The sequence below is a fragment of the Felis catus genome, chromosome E1 (genome assembly GCF_018350175.1).
Source record: "Felis catus isolate Fca126 chromosome E1, F.catus_Fca126_mat1.0, whole genome shotgun sequence".
Taxonomy (NCBI): domain Eukaryota; kingdom Metazoa; phylum Chordata; class Mammalia; order Carnivora; family Felidae; genus Felis; species Felis catus.
In genome coordinates, this window is record NC_058381.1 from 33,570,806 (window position 1) to 33,597,801 (window position 26,996).

At 38.6% G+C, this 26,996-nt stretch overlaps 1 long non-coding RNA gene across 1 annotated transcript; it reads right to left on the reverse strand.

Annotated features, from left to right (window-relative positions):
• Positions 1–2,045: 2,045 nt before the first annotated feature.
• Positions 2,046–26,517, reverse strand: LOC123382021. The gene is made up of 3 exons (XR_006589775.1): positions 25,810–26,517; positions 4,457–4,562; positions 2,046–3,614 (listed from the first exon to the last, which is right to left on the reverse strand). It is a non-coding gene; the product is annotated as an uncharacterized LOC123382021 (long non-coding RNA).
• Between the last annotated feature and the right edge of the window lie 479 nt (positions 26,518–26,996).

Genomic DNA, 26,996 nt, shown 5'->3' on the forward strand with positions numbered 1-26,996 from the left:
TTGAAAGCCTTCATAACCTCTTTATCCTGGGAAGACTGGAGTGCTTTTGTTTATATGTGTTCAGATCAAATAAAAACAAAAATCTGAATTTTGGGGTGAAACTTAAATGTATGGTGATGTCTGGAATATCTCTTCTCTGCATCTCTTTTTCTTGTGGTTCCTCTTCCACAGCTCTAATCCTATACCTCATTAGCTCCTACATGGATTCTTTCCATGTTCTCAACTTGTGTGGAGGGGCAACAAACAATACTCTAGATAATCAGGGTCCAAGAAGTCTATTCAGTTGTAAAGGAGGCTTTGGGGAGATGAAGAATTTAAAGTGAGTATGATGATATTATCATCTCCAAATCCTAAAAACAGTCAGAGCTGGAACATCACATCAAGTCAATGCTCCAAAGATCAAGGCAGCAACACAAATTTAAGAGCCAAGCACTCCTGATTCATGGATTAGAATGAATGAATGATTTTCTCATATGTGTCCATTCACCAGGAAACATGTTAAGAACGTGGAATATAGAACTTAGCAGTCAGGGGGAAGTTAAGTTGGGTATTAGAATACCAACCAACTGTTTGGGATTGTATAATGGGAACCCAAGTTCTAGAATAAAAGTAGAAGTCTGCTCCAGGAAAAAGGGTACTCTATGGGTGTAAAGGGATAAAGACCCAGTCTATAGGAGTGAATTGACCCAGAAGGTAGACAGTGGTACAGAATGGGAGCCATGTGTTTGTCTACCATTTATTCAATAGTTGAGTCTTGGTCAGGTTGGCAGAGGGAGACTCAGATAGAACAAGGATATGGCAAGTCATGAAGGGGCCCATAGGTCATGGCTCAGCCCTTACATTCAAGGATTGGGAAATATGACTTTACCCAAGCTTGCAACAAACAGCTAAGTCTAATGAAGCCACCAAAGTAGGGTTGATTCTACTACTGTGGCCAATTCTAATAGTGCAACAAAAGGATAGAAAATAAATCAGGATCTGAAAGTAGCCTCTGATGGCCACTCTTTCCTAGAGCATAGTTACACACTTTTCCTTAGAGTAAGTCTCATTTCCCTGGAAAGAATAGGAAGCCCTTGAGGCAAGGACAGATCTTCTGCCTTTCTACATCATATCTGCCTGTCACTGTGGCCACTGTGCAGAGGCCTTCCACCCAATCTTGACTCCCTCCCAAGCATTGTCGTGAGCCTGTTAAGATTTTCTATTTAAAGATATGTAACGTTTCTTATCAGTGCATAAAACAATCACAACACACAAAAGCTTTATAACCTGCCTCCCATCCAACCTCCCTAACTCCCCTTTCATCCTATATGTGAGCCATGCAAACCACTCAAATTTCCCCATGTGTATCAAGCCAGAAATAAGTATTGAATTTCACTCTGAAAACTTATATGCAAGAAATATCTCATTTCTTTGTTCTCTCTGAACTGATTAGATCTAATGTTGTACCCATTTTAACCCGGTTGAAGGGAAATTCAGTCTTAGTCAATATGGTGCTGCCTCCTTACCCACCCCCTCCTCTAGGGCTCTTTACAATTTTATACTTCAGGGTATAAACTGTATAGTATACTGAGCAGAGTATTCAGAGGTGCTGTCCACACTCACGGGTGACATGACTGCTGTCCAAACCCAGGAGGTCTACAGACCTCAGCTTCCCCTTCTCCCCCTCCCCCCTATACCCCAGCCGTGCACCTCCCTTCTCACACATCCCGCTGTCCCCTCGGCATCCACTGGAAGGAGGTTGCTTCCAGATATCACCTTTAAGCCCCAAACACGGAGCTCCCCTGCTTTATTTATTCATTTGTCTGTTTGGCCTTCATCTTAGAAATGAAAAGGAGTGGCACCTGGATGGCTCAGTTGGTTAAGTGTCTGACTCTTGATCTCAGCTCAGGCCATGATCTCATGGTTCATGGGTTCAAAGCCCTGCATGTCTGCCTCTCTCTCTGCTCCTCCCCAGCTCAAGCATGTGTGTGTTCATGCTCTCCCTCTAAATAAATGAATAAACATCAAAAAAAAAAAAAAAGAAGTGGAAAGGAAGTGTTGTGGGAGTGGGGAACAACAACAACAATAAACACTACAAATTAATCCGTTAATAAACTATGCTTCTTATACTTCCAGTGTTCTCTCGTCCTAGGCAACACTCTCTCTCCTTCTGGTAATTTCTCTCCCTTCTTCCAAAAGGAGCTCAAATGTTATCTTCTCAGTGAAATCTTTCTACCTTTTTTTTCCCTACCAGAAGTTATAGCTCCCTCTTCTGGCCTCTGGCACTTTATACCAACCTCTCTGTGGCACTTACCCAGCTGCACTGTGTTTTTATTAACCATGTCTGTCCTGCCTTACATATTATGAGTTCCTCAAGGGTAAAAAATATATATTATTTTTGTATAATGCTGGAAAATAATGAAGGCTCAATAAATGCTACATGGAATGAATGGGCTTAAAAATAAGTTTTTTCAACACTTATTTCATTGGACTACATATATGTATATTTGTGTGTGTGTGTGTGTGTGTGTGTGTGTGTGTGTGTGTATTTGGGGCAACCATACACAACATCTAAATAAATAAGCCCAACTTATTTTTCCTGCCAATCTGGGTTAGATTAGGACCCCGATCTAAGAGGCAGCCAAGGGACACTGTCAAGGACCAGTCCTGACCCAGCAGCAAGCAGCTTTCTCCAAAAGGGCAGAACTGAGTCCAGGTGGCAAATACTCTTCCTTTCCTAGGGAAAACATTTTCTAGATGCTTTCAACTAGGAGACTATTTTCAGTTGGCTTCCTCAAGCCAGACCCTGAGATGAGGATTTATGAGCAAGTGATTTTGTTATGTAAATTTGAGGAAAACCCAGTAGGAGACTGGGGAAATCCAAAAAGGTCAAGCAAGGGTACAATTTCAGGCAGGTTTCCAGAACTTACACTCATCCTGACCACCCCTGGAAACAAGAGTGGAGAGGAGACAAACTCAGGCACTTCCCACTTTTTGTACTTTAAGCACAAGTGGCTCCAGTGGCTTAAAAGTGGCTTCCAAAGAGGAGCCACAGGCACAAGCCATTGAAGGCAGAAGCTCACAGAAGCCTAGAGAGGGGCTGGAAACAGAAGCAGAAGAGATGTGATTTGAAACATGGGGAGTGTCCTCCAGAAAGCACACCTGCCTCCCAGCAGCAGGGCTGTGCTTCCTCACAGGGGCTCTGGGAAGGGGTATGTTGAAGAAACTATTCCAAATCAGCAAACATCCTCTGCCAACAACAGGCTTGTGTCAATGTCATCCAACCATAGTCATCAAATGCCCCAGAGTGACCACTGTCCTCAGACATCAGAATTCTTCACAAAGCCTGAATACATGGCATATTGCTTAGAATGTGTACATTGGCATTGGAGAGATGGCAACTGAATCCAGAAAAATACCCTTCAACAGCTTAGTATATTCAGTTTCCTCAAACTTTAAATAGGAATAATAACATCCATCATATAGAACTATCATAAAGATTAAATGCAGGTAACAATAACTTATGTAAAATATTCAGTAATACATAGGTAACTCAATATATGACTTACCAATGTTGTTTTTTTCTTTGTTTTGTTCATTGCTATTCCCCAGCACCCAGAGATGAGACTGGTAGTCTGTTGTTAAACAAATGAGTGAATGAAGGAAGGAAGGAAGGAATTTACTATGTTAAAGCCACTCATTTATTCCCCAAATACTTAATTAACATAAGTCACAGTAATTTGGGGGATTCAAACTTTAATAAAATAGCCCACATCCTTGAGGAGCTTATAGTCTAATCAAGAAGATGAAATTATAATGCCTATTATATGTAGAACAACTAGGTATGTGATCAGGTAAAAAAGTGCTCAATGTCTTAAATGTTTATTTATTTTGGAGGGAGGGGGGAAGGGCAAAGAGACAGGGGACAGAAGATCCAAGCAGGTTTCACCCTGTCAGGGCAGAGCCTGATGGTGAGGCTCGATCTCATGAGCCGTGAAATCATGACCTGAGCCGAAGTCAGAAGTTAAACCAACTGAGCCAGCCACATGCCCTATGTTCAATGTCCTAATAAAGGGTTATAGAAGCAGAGGAAGAGAGGAGAGAACCAAAGTTAGAGGTTAGGGATGAGAGATGGCTTAATGAAGTAAGGGGCACATTTTAACTGAGATTTGGGGGAGGGGTTGCATTGCCATCAGTTTCGACAATATTTGAATTGCTTCTCTATAGGAGCAGCGCACACATAGACACAACCCCTACTCTAGTGGAACTCACATTCCAAATACAGGGACAGTGACAAACAAGTGACAAATAAAGCAATTAATAAATGATTAGTAATTAATTAATTAATAATTAATATATAAGTGAGCAGTGATGACTGCTACGGAGAAAAATAAAACAGGGAAAGAGAAATGGAGGAGAGGGTGGTGTTTCTGACACATCAACAGGCCACAAACAGAGCAAGTCTCATTATACATACCCAGGAGAAGAGCATTTCAACTGAAGAATAGTGAAGACCCCGGGGCAAAAGCAGGTTGGTGGGTCTGGAGACTGACGAAGAGGCCAATGTGGCTGGGGCAAACTGTCTGGTAAGAGATAAGGTCAGAGAAGTGATGGGGAGATTATGAGCTTGAAGCAATGGAGAAAGGAAATTTTAGGTCAAAAGATCACTTGGATAAAGTTCAGGGCATGACCAGCAACACTATCTAATAGCTGATACCAGCAAGGGCAACAGGCCCATTTCAGGCCATGTGAAATATCTTCCCCAAATAAAGAGTTTTGTAGGAGAGTCTGGATTCCCTTTGCTAATTGCCAGGGCCCTGACCAGCTGCTCCTTCCTAAATCTGTCAACCTGTGTCTTCAAGAAGACTAGAATCCTTGGTCTCATGAGCCAAGTAGGTGGGGCTGTTGAAGAGAGAAAAGGTCTGCTAGGGAAGTTTCATTGACTGTGTTGCCTTGGACTTCACCATCTTAAAGCAGCAAAAGATCAGCATTTTCAGAGAAAGTTGGCAGAGATCATGCTGGCCCAAGTTGTGTTTGGTGATGCTGTTATTTATCATCCCTTAGCTCTTGTCTGCTGACATGTGTGACAGCTAAATGGTAGTTTTGAAGGGGTCCCTGTGATGCTGAGGAATGACTTAAAAGCAATGAGGGGACCATGAGCTTGGCTATTAGGTTAGACTTATTGTCAGCATATGGTATTCAAAGGTACCTGAGTCCCTTTATGACAGCAGGAAGAATTCTGTGGCAGGATGTACTGGACTTTATTGGCACAAATGAATGATACTAACCATGCCAGGGGTTTCTGAATTATGGAGATGAACTGGCTGGCAAACAGGAGGTCTGAAATTACGTCCCACACAGCTTTATTTGGGAAAACATGTGTATTATACCCCCAGATTCAGTTTCAGGGAAATATGTACTCTTGTTCATGAAAAGGAGCATCTGATAGAAGAAAAAGTGCATATAATCTACCTTCTTACACCACCTTGGCTTTCTAGATCTAATTCTGTTATCAAATAAGAGAGACAGCAGCAAAATAAGGTTAAGAAAAAGTCTCTAGACACCTGGGTCCAGAAATTAGTAAAAGGAAAGTTATCTTTGCCATTGGCATGTTATTTTGGCATAGGGCTTTGCCATTTACAAAGTGTATATAAGTGTGTGTGTGTGTGTGTGTGTGTGTGTGTGTGTGTATTTAAAATTAGCTTTTATTCATCTGATTATCATAAAAATCCAGTAAGGTATGTATGCCAGATACATTACCATTCTAGATATAAACAAACAAAAAAACAAACATACAAACCAGCAAACAAAAACAAAACCTGGGATCCAATGAGGCTATGTGACTTCCCAGAAGATGAATATTGGCAAAACCAAATCCACTCATGCTTACTCTTTTGCATGTATTTTACCTGATGCATTTTAATTCAATACTGAGCACAGAATATAATAAATAGATTATCTAGTATTAGCTTTCCTTACTTGTATGTACATATTGTTGAAAAAATTAAAGAAGACACAAATAAACAGAAAAACATCCATGTTCATGGATTAGAAGAATTAATATTGTTAAAATGTTTGCATTACCCAAAGCAATCTACAGATTCAATGCAATACCTATTAAAATTCCAATTGTATTTTCCTCAGAAATAGAAAAACAATCCTAAAGTTCATATGGAACCACAAGACCCCAAATAGCCAAAGCAATCTTAGCAAGAACAAAGCTGGAGGCATCACACTTCCTGATTTCAAAATACATTATAAATCTATAGCATTAATCAAAATAGCAAGGTACAGGCATAAAAGCAGACATAGAGATCAATGGAACAGAATAGAAATCCCAGAAATAAGCCAATCTAGTGTGAAAGGAGAGCAATTAAAAAGAATCACACAGGTATTGGTACAATGATAGACAAGGCAATGGAAGAAAATGCTGAATCTAGACACAGAACCATTCATATAAGGTCACCTAATGGCAAATATACCACTGCAATTCACTGGGGAGAAACTGGTATTTTTAATAAATTATAATAAAATAGTTTTGATCCCTATCTTAATTTGTTTTTTTCCAGATTTATTGAGATATAATTAACACATAACATTATATAAGTTTAAAGTGTTCAATGTGATTGTTTGATAAATGTATATATTGTGAATGATTACCACAATAAGGTAAATTAAAACACCCATCATCTCATGTAAGTACATTTTTTTTTTGGTGAGAACCTTTAAGATTTACTCTTTTAGAAACTTTCAAGTTTATAATACAGTATCATTAGCTTTAGTCACCATGCTGTACATTAAGCCCTCAGAACATACTCAGCTCATAAATGGGAGTTTGCACCCTTTGACCAACTTCACCCATATCCTCCACCTTCTCACCCCTGGCCACCACCAATCTATGTTCTGTTTCTATGAGTTCCTATGTAAGTGAGATTACATAATATTTGGGTTTCTCTTTCTGGCTTATTTCACATAGCATAATACCCTCAATATTTATCCAAGTTGTTGCAAATGGCAGAACAGGGTCACAGACTGTGTCCCCAAATTGAGTGGGCTTTGTGATTGTGTAGACCTTTGGCTGTACTAAACTATTGGGTGAAGTTGCTGGCTGGGCTCTCTGGTTGGGCAGGGTTCTCTAGATGGACTCCCTGCCTAGGGGAAAGCCACAGGCTGTGTTCAGCAATCAGACAAGGTTGTATGCTGGACTCCACTGCTTGGTAGGGTTGTAGTCCTGACTCTATGGCTGGGTGGTACCATAGGCTGTGCTCCATGGCTACTTAGGGTCACTGTTCAGTCTCCCTGGTTATGAGGACCAGAGGTTATGCTCAACAGCTGGACCAGGCTGCTGGCTTGACTGCCCACCTGAGTGGGCACCTGATGTGCTCTACAGCTGCTGGATGTCTGTGGCCATGTTTCCTGAAGGGGTAACAGCAGAAATTATGTTCAGTAGTTGGACAAGGTACATATTTGCTCCCCTGCCCAGTCACGACATTAGGATAGGCTCTACAGCTGGTATTTCCCACTGGCTGGGTATCCAAATCAGGGAAATCCACCAACTGAGGTCCCTGGCCAGATGGGGCACTGGTCCTGCTCAGCAGATGGGCAATGCTGCTGGCTGGGGATCTGGGCTGTAAGCCCCACCCCCATTCCAGTCTCTATCTGATCCCCAGGGTCATGGATCCTTTTGAGGTGAAGGGTCCCTCAAGGCTTGGGTTCTCATTTTCCCACTGGCGAAACTGTAGGCCCATGGGAGCTATGTGGTGCTGCATTGGTCCAGCCTGGGGGAGGGGCAACCTGGTTAAAGTGTAGCTGCTCCTCAGTCTGTGCTATCCACAGAGGTGCTTCAGCCTTACATCCAAGGGTTCTGGGATTTTCATAATGGTGTTCTGCCTCTGGATAGTTACTATGTGTCTGTTTGTATGCCAACACCATGCTATTTTGATCGCTACTATAGATTTATAATATAGTTTGAAATCAGGAAGAGTGATGCCTCCAACTTTACTCTTATGAAGGGGGCTGAAGTCAGTGAGCGTCCTATGTTGCCATCGTGATGATGTCACTCCCTTACCTTAATTAAAACTGAATTCAAAACATCTTTGAAAAAGAAGAATAAAGTTAGACAACACACACTATCTGATTTCAAGGGTTTTTTTTATAAAGTTACAATAATCAAAACAGTGTAATATTGGTAAAAGTATAGATATAGCAATTGAATACAGAGTTGAGATAAAGATCCATACAAATATGGTCAACTGATTTTTGACCAAGGTTCGATTTAATGGACAAAAGATAGTCTTTTCAACAAATAGTGTTAGGCCAATTGGACATCCATATGCAAACAAAATTTAACCTCAACCCATATCTCGCACTTTATGTGTAAAAATTAACTCAAAATGGGCCATACACCTAAATGTAAAATCTAATACCTATACCACTTTTAGAAGAGAACATAGGAGAAAATTTTTATGACCTTGAGGTAGACAAGTAATTTTTAGATTTGAAACCAAAAGCATGATCCAAAAAGAAAAACATGAAGGTAAATTGGAGATTTTCAAAATTGGCTATTTTGCTATGCAAAAGACACCATTCAATGACACTGTGCATAGGAAACCCTAAAGACTCCCCCCAAAAGCTGCTAGGATAGTAGTGCAGGGATAGTAACTACCAGGATACAGAATTGTACCTTTATACACTAATAATGAAATAGCAAAAAGAGAAATTAAGAAAACAATTCTGTTTAAAATTGAACCCAAAAGAATAAAATACTGGGAATAAACTTAACCAAGGAGGTGTGAAAGACTTGTACCACAAGAACAATAAAACACTGATAAAAAATATTTAAGGTGACCCAAACAAATGCAAAGATATTCCATGCTCATGGATTGGAAGAATTAATATTGTTAAAATGTCTGTACTACTGAAAACAATTTACAGATTCAATGCAATTCCTATCAAAATATCAACAGCATTTTTCACAGAATTAGAATAATACTAATATTTGTATGGAATCACAAAAGACCCCAAAGAGCCAAAGCAATCTTGAAAAAGAACAAAGCTGGAGGTATCAGAATCCCAGATTTTAAGATATACTACGAATCAAAACACTATGGTACTGACACAAACAGACACATAGATCAGAGCAGAATAGAGAGCAGAGAAATAAACTCACACTTATATAGTCAATTAACCTATGACAAAGGAGGCAAGAACATACAATGAGGAAAAAAAAAAATAGTGTTGGGAAAACTGGACAGCTACATGCAAAAGAATGAAATTGGACCACTTTCTTACACTATACATCAGAGATAATCTCAAAATGGATTAAATACCTAAATGTGAGACCTGAAACCATAAAACTCTTAGAAGAAAATATAGGCGGTAATTTCTTTAACATCGCTGTCACCACATTTTTCTAATCTGTCTCCTAAGGCTAGGGAAATCAGAGCAAAAATAAACTATTGGGACTCCATCAAAATAAAAATCTCTTGTATCATAAGGGAAACCATCAGTAAAATGAAAAGACAACCTACTGAGTGGGAGAAGATATTTACAAATGATAGATATTTATAAATAATATCTGATAGAAGGTTGTGTATCTAAAATATATAAAGAACTGATAAAACTCAACACCAAAAAGACAAATAATCCAATTAAGAAATGGGCTGAGAACTTGAATAGACATTTTTCCAAAGAAGACATACAGATGGCCAACAGACACATGAAAAGAGAGTCAACATAACTAATCATCAGGGAAGTGCAAATCAAAACCACAGTGAGAATATCACCTTATACATGTTAGAATGGTTAACATCAAAAAAAAAGACAAGAAATAACAAGTGCTGGTGAGGAGGTAGAAAAAAAGGAACCCTCGTGACCTTTGGTGGGAATGTAAACTGGTGCAGCCGCTGTGGAAACAGCATGGAATTTCCTCAAAAAACTATAAATAGAAATACCACATGATCCAGTAATTCATCTACTGAGTATTCATCCATAGAAAAGAAAACACTAATTCAAAAAGATGTATGCACCCTTATGTTTATTGCAGCATTATTTACCATAGCCAAGATCTGGGAACAACCTTAGTGTCCATCAATAGATAAATAGATAAGGAAGGTGGATACACACACACACTCACACACACAGTGGAATATTACTCAGCTCTAATAAATGATGAGATCTTGCCATTTTCAATAACATGGATGGACCTAGAGGGTATTATGCTAAATGAAATAAGTCAGAGAAAGACAAATGCCCTATGATTTAACTTCTATGTGGATTCTAAAAAATAAAATGAACAAAAAGCAGAAATAGACTCACAAATACAGAGAATAAACTGATAGTAGCCAGAGGGGAGGAGATGGGGGGATGGACAGAAAGAGTGAAGAGGAGTGAGAGATACAGGCTTCTGGTTATGAAATGAATTAGGCATGGGAATAAAAGGCACAGCACTGGGAATATAGTCAATAGCACTGCGGTAGCATTGTATGGTGACAGATGGTAGCTACACTTGTGATGAGCATAGCATAATGTAGAGACTTGTGCAATCAGTATGTTGTACACCTGAACGTTGTGCACATTGCGTGTCAGCTACACTTCAAGTTTTTAAAAAGACACCAGTCAGAGAATGAGAAAACAAACAACAGACTGAAAGAAAACATTTGCAGGTCATATTTCTAACAAAAGACTTGTCTTGAAAATATATAAACAACCCTCAAAACTCAAAAAAATAAGAAAACAACCCAATTAAAGAAAACAGACAAAAGATTTAAGTAGAAACCCTGCCAAAATAGATACACGGATGGCAAGAAAGTATATGAAAAGATGTTCCACATTATTACTCATTAGGGACATTTAAATTAAACCCACAATGAGATACCACTAACACCCATTATAGTAACTAAAAAATAATAATAATAATGTTTTTAGTTACTATACCAAAGCAAGGATGAGGCACAAGGAATTTTCAGATGCTGCTGGTAGAAGTGTAAAATTATACAGCCATTCAAAAACCTCTCTGGCAGCTTCTTATAAAGTTAGATACATTTATGATATCCAGAAAAAACTCTCCTAGGTATTTCCCCCAAATAAATAAAAACTTATATTCACACACAAAAAATTTACACAGAGGTTTGCAGCACCTTTATCTGTACAGCCAAAAGTTGGGAACACCCCCAGATCCTTCCACTGGTAAATGTATGCCCCAATTTTAATATAGCCATACAAAGAGTACTATTTATCAAAAACAAAAACAAGAAACGATTGATTTACATACAACGGGGTGAACCTCAAATGCATTTTCCTAAGTGAAAGAAGTCCAACCAAAAACTTGGACATATCGTACGATTCCATTTATATGATGACAAGTCAGTGAGAGAAAGATAGACCCCAATTAAAAGAGGAAAACCAGGTGAAGAATGCAAATTCACGAAAGAATGTCAGTGCCAATAAATATGTGTCAGTCAAATATATTTAGAAAGTACACATAAAAACGCAAAATGTTACCATTTGTATTTATGAGTTTGGAAAAGTAAATTATTTAAAATGCCTAATGTTGATTTTTTTTTGAAGTGTAGAGAAACAGTCTGCACTTTTAGTGGGAGTATATAAGGCTTTTGGAGTGATTATTTACATCAATATTTTATATTGTCAATCACTAGACCCACACATACCACTGCTCACGCACACACAAAATGTATATTGCGAAATCATTACACATGTTCGCAAAAATATAAACACAAATATAATCAGTATGGTATTATCTGTAAAAGTAAGAAAATGAACAAAACATAAATATGCCTCAGTAGGAAATTGGTTATATGCCATTATACATAACAACAACGGACCCTCAGTCATGTCTGGCGCTAACACTCCATGGCTCTGAATTCCAGCAACCTGATTCACACTACCATTCAATTTCCAAGATGTTTCAGGATCTAGAGGGTACAATATCACTGCACTAAGGGCTCAGGTTACAAAGATGAATAAGGCACAGACCTGAGTCTCAGGGATCTTACGGTTTAAAAGAAGACCTAGTCTTGGAAATTAACAACTTCAATAAACCATAAGTGCATGTGATAAAGGTATTTATAAGTTCCTAATGGAGTACAGAGGATGGTCATTTAATTCAGACTCTAATGAAGACCTACTTGCCAAACAGTTAATACTTCCTGCATTTTCCACTAATAATTTACCCGATGCCACAGAGCAGTAAGTTTTTTTGTCAGTACTGGCGCACGTGTCTGCCTGGGGTTATAGATCCTTTAGACCTCCGTCACACCACTTATGGTTGGCATTAAGGGATACCCATAGGGAAGAGATCACTCTTGGGGCTAAAATAGAAGGAGTTATGTGTCAAGTATAGTAGACCGGCTCATTTCCTTCGCAGAGCACAGGGAATATAGTGGATCCTTAGTAAAAGTTCGTTGTTTCAGTGATTTTCCAAAATTCTCCAAGAGAGGATGGTCATGAGGTATGTTAAGATGAAGTGCTAAGACTGCAACCAAGATTAGCAAGAATAAACTGTACTTGTTGGATATACTTGATAGAGTCATACGCTGGTGAATACATTTGATGATGAAAACTCTTAAACCCAATTCTTTGTTATTCCAAACACTGGGTCATGCAGATGCTAATGTGTTCTCTTAAAAATCTGAACTCTAACAGACTGTCCAGAGGAAGTTTTGGTATGAATCATACTAATATTCCAGCAGCCGCCATGCCCAGAGAGAATTTTGAAAACCAACAACTTCTTTGTTAATTTTTTATCACCTTCCCTAAAGAAAACAACCAAAAATTTAAAAATGATAATGAAACCATTCACTGCACTAAGTTTAAAGACAAATCACTTGATCAGGCTTTTAGGAAGGAGGGAAGGGAAGAAGCAATTAATTTATTTTTTGTTCTTCCTTTGAACAATGCATAGATAATAGCCCATTGTGTGTGCAAATTACAGTCAGGCTGCAAAAATGCTGTATAATTTTAACATTCTACTAGCCTTTCCCAATCAATCTCATTGATGTTCTTTCCAAGTATAAAAAATGGAAGTTTGGCTTCTCCAACTTAAAGAAAATATAAGATCTCATTCTGTGCTTCTTAGTTTCTTTGTTATGATTCTTTAATGCCACTGGTATAATTGATTTCTTTCTTTCTCCTGGAGTTGAATGCTCATTTTTGATTCTAGAATGACAGAATCTGCTTCTCTGAAGCTGTGATGAATGAGGTATATGTACTTTTCTAACTCTTCTGTTTACGTCCAAAAGATGCACTTGAAGAAGGGAATTGCTGCTTGTCAGAACTGGATGCTCATTTTTCCACACTGGTGAAATATTTCCTGACTGCCTTTGTCTCAACTAGAGAACAAGCAAGCAAGACAGTCATCATAAAATCCTACGGAAGCAGGCAAAAATCCCTTGCAGGCTTGCATAGAAAAATCCAGACCAAAACTGGAGAAATGCATCAATTGTAATGATACATGGATAAACATTTTTAAACAATTTCTCTTCAAATACCTGTTAGCCACCCAAACTCCCAAAGAATATAGGAAGCCCAAAATTCTCACTAAAGCCAAGTATTATTGGGAATGTTAGGAAGATTATACAAATTTCACTAACTCCTACAATACCTTAGGAAATTACCATCATTGATGATCTTCCCAGATGAAAGCAATATGACTTCATAGTTTCACAGTCAGTCTCAAGGTTACTGAGCTAGTAAGTACTGGAGTTGAGATTCAAACCCAAACACATGTGTCTTCAAAGCCCAGGCTCAACCAAACCATCTCACTGACAAGAATGTGGGATGACTGCAAGATACAGTCTTTAACACTTGGCTGGGCTCAAAACCATAACCAACATTTTATCTCTCTGTCCCACTGCCCCTTGAACCAATCAAAAGACACACCGTATTCTCTATTCCCATTTAAACAAATCAAGAACCGTAAATAATTATTTTTAATATTTTTTGAACTCCAGAGAGATATAATTTGAGTAAACACCATGACAGGCAATGAAGCCTACTTTAAAAGGATTTTGTTTTATAGACTTGACTCTTTGTGAAGTTGATTTTTACCTATTAGCTGCTGATATAATTTAAGTGCGCCACCAGCAGACAAATGGCAGTGTTGAGAACAGGATAGCACAGCAGCGAAAATGCATGCTTCCTTTTTAGCTCCCAAGAGAGTGGCTTTTGTATTACCTCTCCCCTGAAATAATATGTTTTATTCCCAATACTTTGCGTTGATACCGCACCCCATCAAAAGAGTTTTCTTTCTTTGTCTCTCTGTCTCCTTGAATCTGTTGCTTTTTTCTCTGTCATGGGCCTACTCAGTACCAAGAAATGTTCATGTTATCTCATTTCATCCACTAGGGAAGAACTGTCCTATTTTCTACTGCATGATTACATAGCCAATAAGACATGAACTTAAAATTTAAGTCCAGATAGTTCTGACTTAATTTCTACAATATCGTGGCACATTTCTATTACTCTTTTTTGGTCTCTTTGCCTTTATTTCTCTATATAGCCCGGCTTAACTGAATTTCCTTTCTTTGGCCCTCTGCCCAGTGATATATCTTCACTCCTATTCCTTTCATCTCTTTCTTTTTACCTCCCTCTTCCACCTGTACCAGGCCACCATCTGACTAGCTCTCCATTTCTAGGACTATATTATACATGTATTCATTCAACCAATCATTCATACATTAATCCCTTCATTTAATAATTCAACAAATACCTATAAAACATATATTATGTGTCAGGCCCCCTGATGAGAATCACATACCCTCCCGTCTATGAAAGAGTTCATCATCAATCAAGACAAACACAGTAGAAGTGTAAACAGGCCTAGGAAGCAAAAATATTGGGCATTCCATTTCATGGAAACAGAGACATCTCTCTACATAAGTATTTTTTCCAAAAGTGAAAACCTTGTTTACTTAATTTGGATCCTAAGTAACTCTTTAAAATCTAATTTATCATGCATATTTTCTAATGAGATGAAATATTCTTTGAAATATTCTTTTAATGACTACATAATAGTCAGTGCATGGATTTATTATAATTTATTTTTAAATTCTACCCCTGTTGGTGACAGAGGTTGTTTCCATTTTTTCCTCTATTAGACTAGTAATGTTGCAATGATTTACCCACATTTAAAAAAAATTTTGTTAGTGTTCATTTTTGAGAGGCACACTGCAAGCAGGGGAGAGGCAGAGAGAGAGGGAGACACAGAATCCGAACTAGGCTCCAGGCTCTGAGCTGTTAGCACAGAGCCCAACGCAGGGCTTGAACCCACAAACCATGAGATCATGACCTGAGCTGAAGTCAGATGCTCAACTGACTGAGCCACCCAGGTGCCCCTATCCACATTTCTTATTGTACTTATAAGGTAGATGCCTAGAAGTTGATCTTCTGATTCAAAAAAAGAAACATAGGAAAGTGTCCGTAACACATCTTGCTAAAGTGCTTTCAACAAGTTTCAAATGTGCATGCTCACTGGCAGTCTATAAAGGGGCTACCTCCCAGCACTCAGTATTAAGTAACATAAAATTTTTAAAGATTCAATTTAACACATGGAAAAGAATACTTTGTTACATAAACTTCCCTTCATTTGATTATTAACAAGGTTTAAAATATTCCCAAAGACTTATTGGTTATTTGAATTTCTTTAGTTTATTTCTTTGCCCTTGTAGCCCACTGAGTCATTACTATTTTTTATATCTATTTATAAAAGCATCTCTCTATGAAATGCTAATTTTGATAGGAAACATTTCATTATTTGGCATTTTATTTAAAATTGTAAAGTATGCTTCCATTTCCATTAAATCAAATATTCCTACAACATTTATTGAAAGACTACTAGTTCCAGATGATTGACTGAGCCAACAGTGTTTTTCTCTGTCTCTATTGTGTTTCCACTAAAATTATGGTACAGTAGGAAAAAATGGAAATAAAACCAGAGGGACAAAAAGAACACAAGGGGAGCATCAGCAGAGGAGAAATTGCAACAGATTTTTTTTTCTATCAAAATACATGGAAGCATATCACGGGTATTTGTATACGCCCAAACTCATCAAAACGCATACTTTAGATAGGTGCCATTAAAAAAAAATTTTTTTAACGTTTATTTATTTTTGAGACAGAGAGAGACAGAGCATGAACAGGGGAGGGGCAGAGAGAGAGGGAGACACAGAATCTGAAATGGACTCCAGGCTCTGAGCTGTCAGCACAGAGCCCGACGCGGGGCTCGAACTCACGGACCATGAGATCATGACCTGAGCCGAAGTCGGACGCTTAACCGACTGAGCCACCCAGGCGCCCCAATTGATGCCATTTTTTACCTATCAATTATATTTCAATAAGGCTTTAAATAATTAATTAAAAAAATTAAAAGGAGATGGAAACATGTTGATAATGGAAACAGTCTGGAGGACCCACAGCCCCCAAAATCAAGAAGGGAATAAGCAGAAGAGGAACCCCATCTGCCCAGGAGACCTCCAGAGAGGGTCAGGCTGATGAGAGGAAGGGTAAATGTGAAGAGGAAGACTACCTCTGTTCCCAGAAAAACTCCGATGGTCATCCACACCCCCTTCCCCATGCCTGTCTACAGTAAGAGATAGCTGAGTGTTTATGCCCAATCAAGCAAACAGAATCTGGAGAACACTATGCTAAGTGAAACAAGCCAGATGCAGAAAGAAAAAAAATCTGCACGATCTCACTTAAATGTGGAATATAAAAATTTGGATATACAGAAGCAGAAAGTACCACAGTGGTTATGAGGGATGATGAGGTAGGGGAAATGGTAGACGTTGATTAAAATGTACAAAGGTGCAGTTATGTAGAAGAAATCTAGAATGAATCTAGAAATCTAATGCACAGCACCATGACCATAGTTCACAAGAGAGTAGTGAATACTGGAAATTTGTTGAAAGATTAGGCTTCAGGGGCTGTAACTACACACACACACGGTAACTATGTGAGGAGATGATCTGTTAATTAGCTTGACTGTAGTAATCATGTCACTATGTGTATGCATATCAAATCATCATGTTGCATACCTCAAATATATATAATTTTTATTTAAAAATTCAATTATTTGAAAATTTTAAAATAGAGAAATTAAGTGGGTAACCTGGGAAAGCTAAGGCTGCTGGGGGACGGAGAAGTAGGGACTGGGAGGGGGCAGTACAAACCCTAGTAAAACACATGTCACTGATGGGGGTAGGGTCACCAGCATAATAGTCAGTCCCTGGCTCCTCACCCTAAAGACATGCCTGATAGACTCAGCAAGCATAGGGCGTTCTGTTTTAACACTCAAAACCTCATTTTTATATAGTACAAACTCTTTATCCTTATGGGGGGATTCTTGCTATTGGTTTTAACGCTTAGAAAAATCACCTAAACTCATGGTCAATTTAATTATTGCTTATCTTTTCTCCAATATTTTCTAATATTTAAACATTGCTAAATATTCTCTAATATTGAAACATTTCATGCTTTAATCCCTCAAAAATGTATTTTCTAATATATCATAAGATCTAACCTAATATTTGAATATCAGATTTTAAAACATCATTTTTGATGTTTTAAATTATTATTATTATTATTATTATTATTATTATTATTATTAATTTGAGGCAGATTGAGAGAGGGAGGGAGATAGGGACAGAGGGACAGAGAGAGAGGCAGACACAGAATCTGAAGCAGGCTCCAGGCCCTGAGCTGTCAGCACAGAGCCCAACGCAGGGCTTGAACTCACGAACGGCAAGATCATGACCTGAGCTGATGAAGTTGGACGCTTAACAGATGGAGCCACCCAGGCGACCCATATGTTTTTATGTAAACTATGGAGTTTTTCAAAAGCTATTTACTCTTTTCCATTTTACTATAATGTGTCAATTCCACTCTGCTTTAATTTTAACCTCAAAATACCTTTTAACATTTGAAAAGAGTTATTATTTTATTGTTTTTCAAACTTATTATTGTATTGTTATTGTATTATCATTACTTTATTGTTTTTCAGAATTATCCTATTTATTTCCCAGATTAAATTTAATAACATTTCACCAAAGCCTCTAAAACCTCTCATAATATTTCAATTGATATTTTCTTAAAACTATAAATAAAGAATAGACAATATTAAAATATTTAGTCTTCCTACTCAGGAACACACTATGTCTCTTTATGAATTTATATACATTTTTCCTTCTGGTAAAGTTTTGCCGTTTTCTTCACATAACAGCAAAACATTTTTCTTCATGGTTATCGTCAGGTATTTTTGGTTCTCTTACTACTGTGAAATGATATTTCTCTCTAGTAATTCTTTTTTAGCTGTTGTCATTAAATTTTTATTGTTATCACAACATATACACATACAGAGGGTAAAGGGGTCAAATACATCTACAAATCCTGCTACACCTAAAAACACTCTCATGCCACCCACCTGCACATTTCCTCATTCCTAGCAGCAACCTTCAAATGTTTGAGCTGGTTCTTTCGGTAGTTAACTCCACATTTCTAGATAACCTGCTTATATTACTATTTACTGAGCATTTTAGTTTTAAGGACTATCTACTGATTTTTCTCCCATAAAAAGTCTAATTAAGCTTTCTTTTACAATCCCTTCGTTCCATCCTTCAAAATGTTTTGAGATATAATTGACATTTAACATTCTATTTCTTTCGAGTGTACAACACAATGATATATACAAATATTTGTATATTGCAAAATAGTTACCACAATAAGTGTAGTTAACATCTGTCACCACAAATAGTTACAAAAAATCTTTTTTCTTGTGCTGGGCACTTTTAAGATCCTCTCAGCGACTTTCAAATACACAATACAGTATTGTTAAATACAGTCACCATGCTGTATATTACATCCCCATGACTTATTTTATAACTTTTGACTCCCTTCACCCATTTTGCTCAGTCTCTTAATTTTTATTTGAGCAATGTTTACATTGTTATTTGTATGTAAATGCTACTGAGAGCTAAACAGTAGTTTAACTTCCCTGGTCAGCTTTTTATTCTGACATTATCATTGTTTTGTTTCTATTTATTTATTTGTTTGCCTGGGGATTTCTTTAAAAATTTTTTTTAAAATTTTAATGTTTATTTTTGAGAGAGAGAGAGAGAGAGAGAGAGAGAGCGCGTGAGCACAAGTGGGGGAGGGGCAGAGAGAGGGAGACGCAGAATCCGAAGCAGGCTCCAGGCTCTGAGCTGTCAGCACAGAGCCCCACACAGGGCTCAAACTCGGAACTGTGAGATCTTGCATGACCCCAGCAGAAGTCGGAAGCCTAACCGACTGAGCCACCTAGGCGTCCCAGGGTGGGGTTTTTTAGAGGGGGTGAGGCAGGCATAGTTTTCCATGTGCTACTCTTTGTCATCATTTTCTTTCCTGGTGGAGTGAAATCCTCTCGAGATATCCAAAAACATAAAGTGTTCTTTCATGTTCGTTTTTTTCGAGAAGTTTTTACTAGAGATGTCTGCTCTTTAGGTCTACTTCAGGTGTGATCTCTCTACCTATAGTGTTTGTTTTGTTTTGTTTTTTTGTTTTGTTTTGTTTTGTCTTTCTCTTCCATTGACGATCTCTCTGGTATGTTGGATACATTGTCTCTTGGATTCCATCTCTTCCTCCTTTTGCTTTATTACTGTATTTTGGCAGAGCATATCCGCCAGTAGCTTCCTGAAGCAAAGGAAATAATTTTTGCCTGTCTATAAATGCCTTTATTCTACCCTCACACTTCATGGATAATGACATTGGGTATAGAATTCTAAATTAGAAATTATTTTCATTCAGAAATTTTGAAGGCATTTCTGTGCAGGTCTCCCAGTTTCTAGTGTCTCCGTGGAAACGGACTTTGCCAGGCAGACTCTTGGTCCTTTTTTCCCTTGTGTTATGAAATTTTACAATAAGATGAGGATTTTTTTTTTCATCCATTTTGCAGGGTACTCAGTGGGCCTTTCAACTCTGGCATCATGAGTCGCTCATGAGTACTTCCATTCTAGATCTTCTTTAATTTTCTTGAATTATTTCATGTGTCATCTCCTTGTCCATTTTTTCTGTTTTTCTGAAACTCTCATCCACTGTTGTCCTTATTAGTCTTTTCCTCGAATTCTTTTCCTCTCTCCTCATCTGAGATTTGACTCTACTTTCTGAAATAGAGCCTCAATTCTATTGTCCAATTCTTCTTTTAAATTTTGCCTTTCTGCAATTATAGTCTTAATTTCCTACAGCTCTGTTTTGCTCGCAAAATGTTATTTGATTTTACTCCCATTCTTTAGGGTTGGGTGGGTTTTTAAATGTTTTATTTATTTTTAAGTTTATTTATTTTGAGAGAGAGAGAGCAGGGGAGGGGCAGAGAGAGAGGGAGAGGGAGAATCCCAAGCACGTTCCATGCTATCAGCGTGGAGCCCAATGCAGGTCTTGAACTCACAGATTCTGAGATCATGACCTGAGCCAAAATCAAGAGTGAGACACTTAATCAACTATTTATAGTTGGCTATTTATAATAGCCAAGATATGGAAGCAACCCAGTGTCCACTGATAGATGAATGGATAAAGAAGATGTGGCATATATATACAATAGAATATTACTCAGCCACACACACACACACACACACACACACACACACACACACAAAATGAAAGCTTGCCATTTGCAACAACATGGATGGATCTAGAAAGTGTTATTCTAAGTGAAATAAGTCAGTCAGAGAAAGACAAATACCATATGACTTAACTCATACATGGAATTTAAGAAACAAAGCAAATGAACAAACAAAAAACCAGACTCTTAAATAGAACAAACTAATGGCTGCCAGAGGGAAGGGGGGTGGGGGGATGGGTGAAATAGATAAAGGGGATTAGAGTACATTTATCATCATGATGAGCACTGAGAAATGTATAGAATTATTGAATCATCATATTGACACCTAAAACAAATTTAACACTGCATGTTAATTATACGTGAAGAAAAAAGTAAATTAAAAAATTTTTAAATTAAAAATAAATAAAAATATCTCTTGAAACAATTTGTTTCTTTCAAGTTCCTTTAACGTTTGCAGTAGATGTGATCTTTGTGTTCCCTCATATTTTAGAAACAAAAACTAAAAAATTGATTGGAAACACTGTGGACACCAGTAGATGTCTTCACAGTGGGATGATCTGATTGAACCAGTTCTTTTGGAACTCCCCAGTGTTATACGTTTTAGTCTTTCCTCTTGAACTGGTCAAATTCACTACAAAAGCCTCTTATGGTCTCCTGACTGGAGGGTGTAAACTAACTGGTCCTCTGTCTTCAAGGGCCACCAAGAGAGAGGAAAGGTAAAGATCTCCGTAGTTGGTGAATGAATGTATACCTATGTCCTTCTTCTTGTACTAACCCTCTCCACTGAGGCTGTGAGCTTCCACAGATATCCTCTGCAGAGAAAACATTCAGTCTTCTGCTACCACAGTAGTCAAGGGCAATCATGTATGTGGGCGAGGATGGGGAGAGCCTGGGCAGTTTACACAGCCTTTTAATCCCTCTTCCTGTTTTAAGGTCCATATCACCCATACCTATTGCCTCCCATTTCTGAGCCTTTTGATGGATCCACAGTAAAAATTAGTTTGCTTCACTATTTTTCCTTCTGGAAGCATAGAGTTCACATTTCTTGGGTCTATAAGTGAATTTTGCATGAGAGATGATCAACCTTAACCTTTTGTGCTTCCAAAAGATCGTCCATGTTCTTTATTCTTGTGGGTGAATGTCTTTAGCTGGTAGTCTCATTACTTTTTTTAGTCTGATATAGATATATAGATATAGATATAAATATAGATATAGATGATATATAGACATAGATATAATAATGATATCTAAATAATATATATAATAATGACATATATTTATAAGTAAATATAAAGAAAATACTATATATCTTATATATTATAAATATATAATATGAATATATACATATATATGTGAAATATATAAATATATAAATATTTATATATATTTATATATAAATATAAATACAGAATTATATGTGTGTGTATATATGTATATACATATACATATATGTATATACGTATATACATATATGTATGTATATATGTATATATGTATATACATATATGTATATGTATATACGTATATATGTATATACGTATATACATATACACACACACACACATATTTGTTTTTCTTGTTTTCCTCATGTATTATCGCATTTGCTAGAACTTCCTGGAAAATGCTATATAACAATAGTTTTAGTGGCTTTTTTTTATTGCTAAGTTTCTCACGTTTTACCATTGAGGCTTTCTTTCACCATTAGTTGTTGGTAGTATACATTTTTTATTGTCCTCGAAGAATATCATTCATAGTATCTTAAGAAAGTATCAAAGCTATATGCTTTACAAAGCTTTACAGAAGAGTAAAAGCAAATTTCTTTGCATTAACTGTATACGCATTTTTACATTATTTACAACTAACATACATTGGCTTCGGAAACTGCTTCGGAACAGATTACCCAAATTTTTAAAAACCCCCTAAGAGTTACTAGAAATATCGATTGAATTTTATTTTGTCCAATGCATGCTCCTTCATCAACCATTCACTTACGAACAATATGGGGGTGATGCTATATGGCAGGCAGTCTGGCAGACACTGGGCAAAATAAACAAGGTCCTTACAGCTATAGAGCTGGCACCTTGTTCATGTTGCAATAAAAGGATCCAGATATCCAGATCGAGTAGTCAGGAAAGACTTCTCAGAATACGTGGACATTGAAGCAGAGGTTTGGGGCCTCAGTAATATGGTAAATGATGGTGTTATTTAATGAAATGAGAAATCTGGTGAAGGTTTGGTTGAAGGGGTCACAGGTCATATTCGGGCATATTAAATACACGATATCTGTTAGGCAACAGTGGTGGAAAAGTCCAGTAAGGAGGCTGATATAGAAATCTGGAGCTCAGGGGAGATGCCAGAATGATAGATATAAATTCAAGGATAAATGATGTTTAAAAGAGCCTGCATGATATCATCAAGGGAATGAAGTCACTAGAGAGGAGGAGAGGAATGAGCATGAAGCCCGGAGGAGGACCAAGAAGTTACAGGATTGGAAAGGAGCCAGCAAGAGAGTCTGAGAGGAGCGTCCACAGAGACAGGGGGAAAACAGGAGAGTGGAAAATAATCAGCACAGTAAAGCAGTGTCTCCAGAGGAAGGAGAGCTCATCAGTCATAAAGAGTTGTACCTGTGGTTGTAAGATGCAAACATTCAAGGTGCCTGGGTGAGGAGTACAAGGGAATTCCCTGCACTATTTTTGTGACTTTTTTTGGAAATTGAAATTGTTTTGCAATGAAAAGTTAACATTTGAAAAGTAAATTTAAAACTCAAGTGTTTAAAAACCTTAAAAACTGCGAACAGGTAAAATTAAATTTAAGAATATCGTAACATTCAGAAAAGGCTTTCAAATTGATAGTGTTTTCTCTCTAGGCTCCTACTAAAAGGCAATGTGTAAAATTTTAGCAAGCCTCAAGTTAAATAATTAAATGGCTAGAAAATAAGCAGTCCAGGGCTTTCCAAATCAAATGAAGTAATATTTAATGAGGATTTCCTGCATGCAAATAATAGGACTACATGGTAGATGTAATACGTAAATGAAAAAGATGCCATTTCCTTCCTCAGTGAGCATCCAGGCCACTAAAGAGCCAAGACCTAAAATAATGCGATAAACTCGACAACTATCAAGTAGTGATCAAACACAATTAAAGAAGAATTAAGAGATGACCTTATCTGGTGACATTGCCAAATGCATCTTTCTGATCTGCGGGACAGGCTCACAGATAGCCAGCGGGACAGGCTATTCCTGGGGCAGTGCTGTTTCCGCCCATCTCAGTAGAGTATAGCTCCAACTAATGGCTCAACCCACATCCTTAGGTCACAGGAATGTCATAAGGACAGCACATGTAGCACAAAAAACAGAACAGCATAAGAAGGGCAAGCATGGATTCTGCAGCCAGACAGATGTCCAAGTTCAGATCATGGCTCTGCCATTTACCAGCTGTGTGTCTTTGGACAGGTAGCTTGACCACTTTGTGCCTCCATTCTTTACTTTAAAAAAATGAGAATAATAGGGGCGCCTGGGTGGCACAGTCGGTTAAGCGTCCGACTTCAGCCAGGTCACAATCTCGCGGTCCGGGAGTTCGAGCCCCACGTCGGGCTCTGGGCTGATGGCTCAGAGCCTGGAGCCTGTTTCCGATTCTGTGTCTCCCTCTCTCTCTGCCCCTCCCCCGTTCATGCTCTGTCTCTCTCTGTCCCAAAAATAAATAAACATTGAAAAAAAATGAGAATAATAAAGTACAGAGTTGTTAAAAAGAGCCAAGTGATTTAATATGTGCAAACACCTGGCAGGAAATAAATGTTATACAAATATAATTACTCTCTTTCTCATACCTGCCCCACCCACAACAGTCCCCACAGGCACATATACATGATCTTTCAGTGAATCCTTTTCACGTTCCTCAAAACAGATTTCCTAAACCAACCCACTTTTCTGTCTTCACTGCTAACTTGTCCATCGTGATCATCTCTAATTGTGTCCCAACCAGTCCCTTTGTTTCCACGTTGGCCACCTACCATCCGTTCTGCACACAGCGAGAGCATCTTCCTAATGTGAAGGAGATGCCACACTTCTAAACCAACCAGGAGCTTCTGACTGCACTTAGAATAACTGCTAACTTTCTTACCATGGTCCGAATGCCCCCTGTGGTCTGAATAGCTGCTCCCCTTTGAACGCATCTGAACTCCCTCCTGGTGGTCACCACCCTCTGGCAGATGGCCTGTCCCTGTCTCCGTCACCCTGTCGGCTCATCACTTCCTTTGGACTTGCTCTTTCCTCACCTGTGTTTTTCCCTCACCTCTTGCGTGACCCGTCTCCTGCCTCTCACCTGTTGCACACACTGTTGGCCACTTCAGCGGCAAGGCCCCACTTCTGTCAGGATCCAGTGTTGTTCAGGTATTCATCCTTCCTTCGCATGACCCACAGGATGACTTTAGAATAGTCCCAGTTTATGCCTATTGTTTAAGTTTAAAAAGTCATGGCATCCCCCTTCAATGTCCAAGTACCCTGGTTTGGACTAAAAATCGTATAGTCACCCTATCCATGGGCAAATCCCAGGTGCAAGCCAGCTGTCAGCAAACTGTGGCCTGATGGTCAAACCCAATGCCTGCTTTTGTAAATAAAATGTTATTGGACACAGCCACACTCATCTCAGCGCATACTGTCTATGGCTCCTTTTGTGCTACAACAACAGAGATAAGTGGTTACAACAGAGATCTCATGGTCCACAATGCTGAAAACATTTACAGAACCCCCCCCCTTATCCATAGGGATACATTCCAAGACCCTCAGGGAATGCCTGAAACCATATAGTACCAAATGCTATGTTTTACCTATACAAACATACTTATAATAAAGCTTAATTTAATTTTTTTAATGTTCACTTCTTTTTTTGAGAGAGAGAGAGAGAGAGAGAGAGAGACAGTGCGCAAGTGCGGGAGGGGCAGAGAGAGAGGGAGACAGAATCTGAAGCAGACTTCAGGCTATGAGCTGTCAGCACAGAGCCTGACACGGAGCTCGAACTCCTGAACCCCGAGATCATGACCTGAGCTAAAGTCAGATGCTTAACCAACTGAGTCACCCAGGGTGCTCCTGATAAAGCTTTATTTATAAAGTAGGCACAGTAAGAGACTAACAACAACTAATAATAAAACAGAATAAGTATACAATACACTATAATAAAAGTTATGCGAGTGTGGTCTCTTTCAAAATATCTTATTATACTATACTCACCCTTCCTGTGATGATGTGAGATGATAAGATGCTGAGTGATGAGATGAGGTGAGGTGAATGACGTTGGTGTTGTGTCCAAGGGTTAGTTAGGCTCTACTGACCTTCTGAACATATATCAGACGAGTCATTACCCACGGTTGACGGTGGGTAACAACGGTGGAAAGCAAACCCGCGGATGGGGAGAGGACTTACTGTATTAGTTTGCCCTTTACAGAAGACGCTTGCTGACCCCTTATCTAAGCCAATCAAAGTTGCCCTATTCCCCCTGCCAGTGATGGATTTAGGAAGGTGTATAAAACCCAATCCTGGCCAACGAAATGTGAGGGGACATCTCTCTTAAGAACCTAAGAATTCTTAGCTGGTGAAAGAGACACACAGGGAGAGCTGCTACTTTTCTTTGTCTTCCAGATGACCTAGATATGGGGATAGGATAGCCTGAATACTGACTGCAGCCATCTTTCAACCAGCCTGAGGCTGAACCCAAGAGGCTGAAGTCGGAGCTGGGAGATTTTCAGGGAAGTGGAGCTAAATCCCCAAAGTGCCACGTCTGGAGGCTGCCATACCTATGTATATCCCCTTAACCTTAAAAATCCAATTGCCAGGGGAGCCTGGGTGGCTCAGTCTGTTGAGCGTTGACTTCTGCTCAGGGCCTGATCTCCCGATTCACGAGTTCCAGCCCCACAGCAGGCTCTGTGCTGACAGCTCAGAGCCGGGAACCTGCTTCGGATTCTGTGTCTCCCTCTCTCTCTGCCACTCCCCTGCTCGCATTCTGTCTCTCTCTTCTCTCAAAAATAAATAAACATTTTAAAAAAATTGTTTAATTAAAAAAAATACTATTGCCAGTTTACCAGCAAAAATGGGTTGATTCGGGAATAGCAGAGAATTGCAACCTCAGACAAGCGAGCTACAGGGAAACCAAAAGCAAGTCCTGAGAACAAAGGAGAGAAAAGCGCTTTTACATTGAAAAAGGGGGAAGTTGGGAAGCTGTTAAAAACAAAAAGTTCACTGGAGTAAATTGGGAGTTGGAAGCGTAGCGGCTTTTCATTGGCTGAGTTGTGTCGTTCTCTCATTGGCTGGGCTGTTGCCGGGGCAGCCGGGGAGGGGGCTGGACAAAGCTTTTCTTGCTCCTGCTGGGATTTAGCATAGGAGCTAAAATAGTAGGGACTTGCAAGGTCTTCCTCTTCGGT